Source organism: Ochotona curzoniae, unplaced genomic scaffold (assembly GCF_017591425.1).
Source record: "Ochotona curzoniae isolate NIBS_2020 unplaced genomic scaffold, NIBS_Ocur_1.0 scaffold_4701, whole genome shotgun sequence".
NCBI lineage: Eukaryota > Metazoa > Chordata > Mammalia > Lagomorpha > Ochotonidae > Ochotona > Ochotona curzoniae.
The window spans coordinates 37,107,608-37,115,294 of record NW_024467122.1 but is presented as its reverse complement, the minus strand read 5'-3'; positions in this window follow the sequence as shown (position 1 = coordinate 37,115,294).

Here is a 7,687-nt window from a genome sequence, read left to right as displayed (position 1 = left end):
AGGATCCCATTTAGTTATGCTATTTCAAAACAAATGCGACTGTAATTATAAGTCATATTTTAGGCTAATCTATTTGCAGACATCTCACTTAATATCCTAGGAGGCAGACAGGGTTCCTATTTCTGACTTGCATCTGAAGAGATAAGCTTGTAGAGGTCAAGGTCAAGCAGTAATTCAATGGAGACAGAACTGTAGTCTTAAGTCTTGCTCACTTCAAATCTTAGACTCTTATCCACTATTATGTTATGACTTGTAAGAATTCAGCTTTGCAATAATATTTTTATTATGAATAGTCTTTTTTGCTTGTGGATCAGTTAATTAAACTGTGTCATAAGATTGCTGAACACACCATACAGAAAAATGGTACTTGGAATCTTTTTTTATGTGAAATTTCACTTTCCTATAAATACCAACCAAACTACAGTAGACCTTTATTGAGTAATAAGGTTTATTCTGCTATGACTCATTGATAATAGCAATTTAAAAAAAATAGGAGAATGGTATCACTGTTCTCATTTCATTACTATCAAGTGTTTTAAATTTAAATTCATGATTTATGGTTATACTAAAGTTAATAGTTTTATCTCCTCCCTGAATTCAGCTTGATTTGAAAAATTAGGAGTTAAACAAACATTTAATTCAACAAATTCTACATTGTTGTCATGAAAAAAATTGATTTGAGAATCATGGGTTAAACAAACATTTAATTGGGCCCCGGCGCCGTGGCCTAGCAGCTAAAGTCCTCGCCTTGAACGTGCCAGCATCCCATAGGAGCGTCGCTTCTAATCCCGGCAGCTCCACTTCCCATTCAGTTTCCTGCGTGTGGCCTGGGAAAGCAGTTCAGGAAGGCCCAAAATGTTGGGATCCTGCACCCGCATGGGAGACGTGGAGGAAGTTCCTGGATCCTGGCTTCAGATGGGTTGTGGTCACTTGGGGAGTGAATCATCAGATGAAAGATCTTCTCTCTCTCTTCTCCTCCTCTCTGTATTATCTGACTTTGCAATAAAAGTAAATAAATCTTAAAAAAAGAAACATTTAGTTGATCGAATTCTACTTTGTTGTCATAAAAAATTAGGAAATTACCAAAACTCATCTCAAGTTTGACATAATTTCAGGTTGCTGATCAATAAAGTCCAGTGTTTACAGATAATTTTTGTCTCATTACAGTAAAAATATCTAGACAAGTATAATTTTAAAATTAATAAAAGAAATTAAAGTAAAAAGTGTCAGTTTTTTTACAAGAAAAAGTGAATCATTAGCCTATTGACAATATATTAATTTTTCATTAGTTACTGATTTGTGAAGTTATCCAACATATAACTGTGTCTTTTTGCATTTTGTTTAATTTTCTATGTAATTCAATATGTTGTTTTACAGTTTTCCTGAAAGTATAGAAAAATAAAACTCTAAAACATTTTGTTGGGTCCAGAACTATGATTCAGTGACTAAATTCTAACTTGGCATGACACTGGGATTCCATATTGGTGCCAGTTCATGTCCTGGGAGCCCCACTTCCCATCCAGCTCCCTGCTTGTGCCCTGGAAAAGCAGCAAAGGACGGACCAAAGCCTTGGGACCCTGTGCCTACATCGCAGACCTGGAAGAGGCTCCTGGCTCCTGGATTTGGATTAGCACAACTCCAGTCATTGTGGCTATTTGGGGAGTGAACCTGCAGATGGAAGATATTTCACTCTGCTTCTCCTTCTCTCTTAAAATCTGCTTTTCCAACTTTGCATTTTGCAGCAGTGCCAAGCCAGGGGATGGTGCTGGCATGGGAACGTGCGGAGTGTGGGACATGCCAGGTTAGCTATCAACCCTACTGGTTTGCATCAACTGGGGATGGGAGCAGATTGGGCAGGACTAGGCTACAGAACCTGTCAGCATCTGATGGCAAAGGTCAAGACAGAGGATGGGTGATGCCAAGCTGGGTCAGAGCAGCTACTGGCACATACAAGATATGTGGCTAAAACAGGCTTGATTGGGGAACTAAGGGGACACCTGGGCTGGGTTGTAGTTTCCACTGGTGAGTGTGAGACACGAAATGGGGCAGCAATCTGGGGTGGACATGACTGCAGTGTCCCTTGGAATGAGTGTGGACTGGTTCTGGGATGTGCCATATTGGGCTAGACTCCAGCAATCAGTGGTGATTGTGAGATCCAGGGAGGCTGTAGGGCAGGCTGGGCTAGGTCTCGGTACCACTAAAGCATGTGGGAGCTGTGTCAGGGAAAGGACCAGGTGTGACTGGGCTGTAGTACTCAACAGTAGGAACCAGAATGGGTGTGGGCTGGCCCAGCAAGGCCATTCTTCCCAACATACCCCAGAGAATGAGTCGAGCCCCAAAATCCACAAGGACTACAAAAGCAACTGATCAAGAGCCTATTTTTGGAAGAAACAGATTTTTTTTTTAAAACTTCTATGCTTTTCAAGATGACTACATTCCCCACTTCCAACCATGTGCTTGTATTAGCTTAAAAAACAAAGTCAGTTAACAAAAAAAGGAAATTCCCACTTTGCAGATTTTTATGGCAGGTAACATGGTCCCTACAAACATCCTCAAAATCCAAATAGTCTGGGATATTGAAGGCCTTCCCAGCTCCTTGCCACTGTTTTCCTCATCCTTGCCAAGCATTTGCCCCAGCTCTGAAAGGAAGAACTTGCTGGTGCATCATCTGGCAAGTGCTGGAACTGGGGGTTAAGTTCTGTTGAGCTAGACTGTAGACAGAGTACAAGATCCAGGACTGAAAGTGGACTCTGTAAGGAAAGGTGAGCATCTGTCTAATGGGCTGTGACTCCAACTGGTCAGCATGAGAACTACTAGGGTTGAGGGTGAGCTTGGTTGGACAGAGAGTGGCACCCACCAGATGGATTAGAAGGGTCGGTTAGGTTGAATTAGGTTTCAAAATCCACTGACATGTAGGAAAGCTGAATGGGATGTGGGGCAGGCTGGACCAGTCTGGTGCACATATTGGCATGCACAGGAACCAGGGTTGGGGGTAGACCTCATGAGGGTTGTCGGGGTTGATCTGACTAGGCTGCAGTTCCACTGGTGTATGTGAGGGCCAGGTGTGTGGCTGGAAGTGTTGGGCTGGACTGCAGCATCCATTGGTTTACATACCCGATGGGGCTGGAGACAACTGACCCAGCAGTTACAACTACCAATGTGTGCATTGGCTGTTGTGGGTGACATACTGAACCGGATCCCATACTGGCAAGCACACACAAGAATCAGGTTTCTTTAACTGCTGTACTGAGAACTGCAACCATGGGGAGATTCGTAGAATCAGAATGCACGTGTCAGAACTAGGCCTCCTCAATGGCTAAGATGGAGCAGTGGACAAATGCCCAGGTGCACATGGAGGATATAGCAATCCATTGAGGCCTGCAGAGGACAGCTGGTAGGAGAAAGGAGAGCAGAACAAATTGATCAACTACACCAGCCAAGCGTTGAAAGCTAATGCCTGAGTGAATGGAGACTGTAAGGTTGACTAAGTCAGCCAGCGGACCTTGGAAGGATTTCTTCATCCTTGGAGTAGTGAGATCGACAGCATTTCAGAACTATTGAAACCACTTGAGTAGAACCCTTGGAGCATGTGCACAGTGTAACCCTGGGAGGAAGTTGGGTGGCTGTTCCCCATCCCCAGGTACTGAGGTGGTTGGGAGGCTGAATATGGCTTCTCCTCTTATATCCCGCTTAGCTTCAGACAGAGGAAAAAGAAAAAGGAAATTTGGAAACAATGTTCTCACCCACTTTCTCCTAGTCCTTGACCCTTTGCACCTTTATCAATTATGTAAACATCATCAAAGATAAAATTTTTTTAAAAGGGCTGCTTTTCCAATAAAAATAAACAAATAAAAGAAATGAAGAACAATGTGGCTACTTAATAATGTTGTTGAAATTGTCTTCTTCTGTTGTTTTACTACAAGATCAAGACAGTCTTTACTTCAAAAATAGCCTTTTGCTAGACTCGATTCTTCCATAATAATATTTGAAAGCTTCAATTTGCTTCTATTTCTGAGATAAATTATTTTATAGTCTTTCAGTCAGAAAGTACAAAAGCATAAACTTAACCTGTCAGTTTTTCTAGGTAGTAGGTTACCAACATTAACCAGTTCTATAGTTAATAGTATGTACCAACTTCAAAACAAAATGAGTGTGATCATTTCTTTTTTTATCTTGCTACTATTAAATATTGCATGGGCAATTTCCCTTTTGACTATGTCAGTATTAACTGTGACCAAAATATGCAGAGCATCAATTTGCAATGGCTTGTAAACACAGGTTTAAATATTGTGCAATTAATATTTTCATGTCTAGCAAATTGGAACAGACATATTTTCTTCAGTCTCATCAAACCCTGATACTGTCATATTCACATCCCTTTCAGAACTGAGACCAAGAAATTTCATTTGTAAAAAATGATAATTTGATAAGTAACAGAAACCAAAAAGCAAAATTTCCAGATTTTATTTCTTTTTAAAAACTTCTTTGTTTTTATGGGAAGCACAGATTTTGCTGAAAAAGAAGGAGAGATAGAGAGAGAGAAGATCTTCTATCCCCTGGCTCATTCCCCAAGTAGCTGTAATAGCCAGAGCTGAGCTGACCTGAAACTAGGTGCATCTTCCAAGTCTTGCAAGGTCTTGAGCCATCTTCCACAGCCTTCCTACATCATCAGCAAAGAGCGGAATTGGAAGTAGGTTGGGACACAAACTAGTGTTCATATGTAACACGAACCCTCTGCAGGGCAGAGGATTAACCTGATGTGCCGCTGGACCAGCCCCAGCTTCAGGTTTCTTGTTAAAGATACATTTATTTATTGGAAAGAACAAGTTGTGAAGGAGCCTCGTTGGTTGGGGGCAGAGATCTTCCATCCGCTTGTTTGCTTCTCACATGTCTGCAAGTACTGTGGCTGGGTCAGGCCAAAGTCAGGAGTTTATGACTCCGTCTGGGTCTCCCATAACCAAGCACTTAGGCATCTGAGGCTGCTTTCTCAGGCACATTAGCAGGGACACGGATAGGAAATGGAGCAGGTGGGATGCCAGTCACCATTCATACTGATCACACAGGTTGTTATCTGGGTAGTCTGTGGCTTAATTCTCTCCACAACACTAGCTTCCAAATTTTCATTTTAGAGATTCCAAATATTTATTTTGTGTAAAAATATCTTGAAATTTATAAATCCAAAATTATAAGTTTAGAAATGTAACAGCGGTATGTGCATTTCCTTGAACATAACCAAGAAAATTAGCACATTTACTCTTTCTCTGCTTTAATAGTTAATAACTCGTAGAGCCAGTAGCATTATTATGGCATAAGCATTTATTATAATGAAAAATTTAGTAAGGGTAACTGCTCTGAGAAAGGTTATACTAGGCCACGTTTAGGTTTTTAAAACTCAGAGCTGCATTTCTGTTGTTGCTGTTGTCATGTTATGAAGAAATTAGGAGCTACTGCACATATTTTAAATCACTGCAAAATGTTAACTCAGTCTGGCAGGAGGTGGATACTCAGTAATTGTTGCTCTCCTGCTTTCTATTTTATCAGTTTTTTTTTTTTTTTCTTTTTCTGAAAAGTACAGGAGCAGATGGCATGGTTTACTGGGTTAAGCACTTCGCAGGGATGGCTGTGTTTTTGTATGAGAGTGATAGTTCATGTCCTGGCAGATCTGTGCTTCCAATCCAGATTCCTGCCAATGTGCTTGGGAGGCAGCAGATGATGCTCATAGATGAGGGCTCCTGCCACCTAGGAAGGAGATCTCACTGATTGTGGCTCCAGGCTCTGCTGACAAGATCTCTCTCCCTTACCCTCCCATTTTCTGCCTTCAAACTAAGTAAATACATCTTAAAAAAACATGTGCTATTCAATACTGTATTCACTGAAACACTGAATTGTGGCTATTCTGAATTGAATATACATTGGACTGTGAACTCTTATTATAAAAAGAATGGAAAGTAATTGTTGATAATCATATTTTTAAATTAACTACTGTATTCCTTTAGTTTTTATTAATGTGCTGTAATGAAACTGCACATTGCAAACCTATTTGTGTCTTACAGCCTATCTCTATTGAATAGCACTGACCTAGAAAGAACATTCAAGCAATTTGCTATTTCAGTAAAATTCCTAATTTATATGAGGATACAAAAAAGGTTTTGTTATTATGCCCACTAACAAGGCTTCATGGAGTTAACAGGTAAAGGACGTTTTTTGTTGTTGTTGTTGTTAATTATTCGTCTTCCATAATTCTAAGAACTAAAACAGAATAGAAAAAAAATGTATTGTCATTCCTCTCTTTCTTTACCTTGCACATAACTCCTGTATGGGGCAACAGCCAAGCACACATTCCTTACAACGAATAGAGTCAAGCGTCTCCCTGAACTATCAAAGATTTATTGAGGTCTTGACCAGTCAGATTCCTTAACCTAGCAAAGGCCTCAGCCAATTTCTCAGAAAGTAGAGTGACAAGAGGAACTGCCAGTAATAGCTGGTTTGTCCACTTCTCCACACCGCAGTAAGACCTGGGCTGTGGCAGGCAGTTCTGATCGTGTCTGTCCTCAGCTGCAGGTGCTCCTCACAAGCCCTAAGAGAAAGCCACCAGATTACGTTCCTGGCTGGAAACCTTCATTGTTACAGAGCTGCTTTCTCTCCTTGTGCCTACATGGTGTAAAGCAGTAAGCAGGCACAAATCCTCTCTTCCACATGCTTGCTCTGGCCATGTGGCACAACTGACCCTGCCATACTTAGTCCCGGATAATAAACAAGTTAGGTAAATGTTTCTTTGCTATTCCTCTGGTTTATTTACTTTGAAAGTCAGAGTTACAGAAAGAGAGGGAGTCATGGACAGTGGACTTTGAAGGTAACCAGCAATCTCATTTGCTGAATGAAAAAAAAAAAGGTTGCATTTGTCAATTAGAACTTCCTTTTTCATTCTTCTGTCACTCATGTCTGAATTTCTGAAGACAGGTGTGTTGTGTATGATTGAGGCTTACCATAATGGCCACCAGTAAAAGCCTAGCAAGAAAACAAGGAAAAGGAGGAAGAGAATTCCAGGAGTAGATGTGCAGGAAGCTACTGTGTGGGGAAGTCATAGTGTGGTAGCCTGCCATGTGAGAAGATGAGCTGCGGCTGCTGTGGACCTAAAGGGGCAGGGTCTGAGCTGGACACGTAGCTGCACAGACCTTCAACTCAGTCATGGTCCTCTGTTCTCCCTGCATTCCCTCCCTCAGGAATATGTCTGATTATTCCATTGTCAGTTTGGAAGATGATATTTTAAAAATTATTTTTTAGATAATTAGAGGTATTTAAAAATTAATGTTCTATTTGCAAGGCAGAATTATAGAGAGAAGGAGAGAGAAAGAGAGAGCGCTTCAACCACAGGTTCACTCTTTAAATGGCTACAATAGCCAGAGCTGAGTTTCTTCTGGGTGCCTCACATGGATGCAGGGTTCCAAGTACCTGGTTGGTCATCCACTACATTCCCAGGTCCTAAGCAAGGAGCTGGATTGGAAATGGAGCAGACAGTATACGAACCAGAGTCCATACGGGATGCCAGTGCCTGCAGGAGGGGAGTCGGTCAGCTACACTACCACACCTATCCTCTTGAAGATTTTTAAAACTCTATATTTGTAAGTATAGTTTCTCCGGAGTCCAAATGTAGCATCTTAAAGTGCCTCCGGAACTGTTCTTCCTT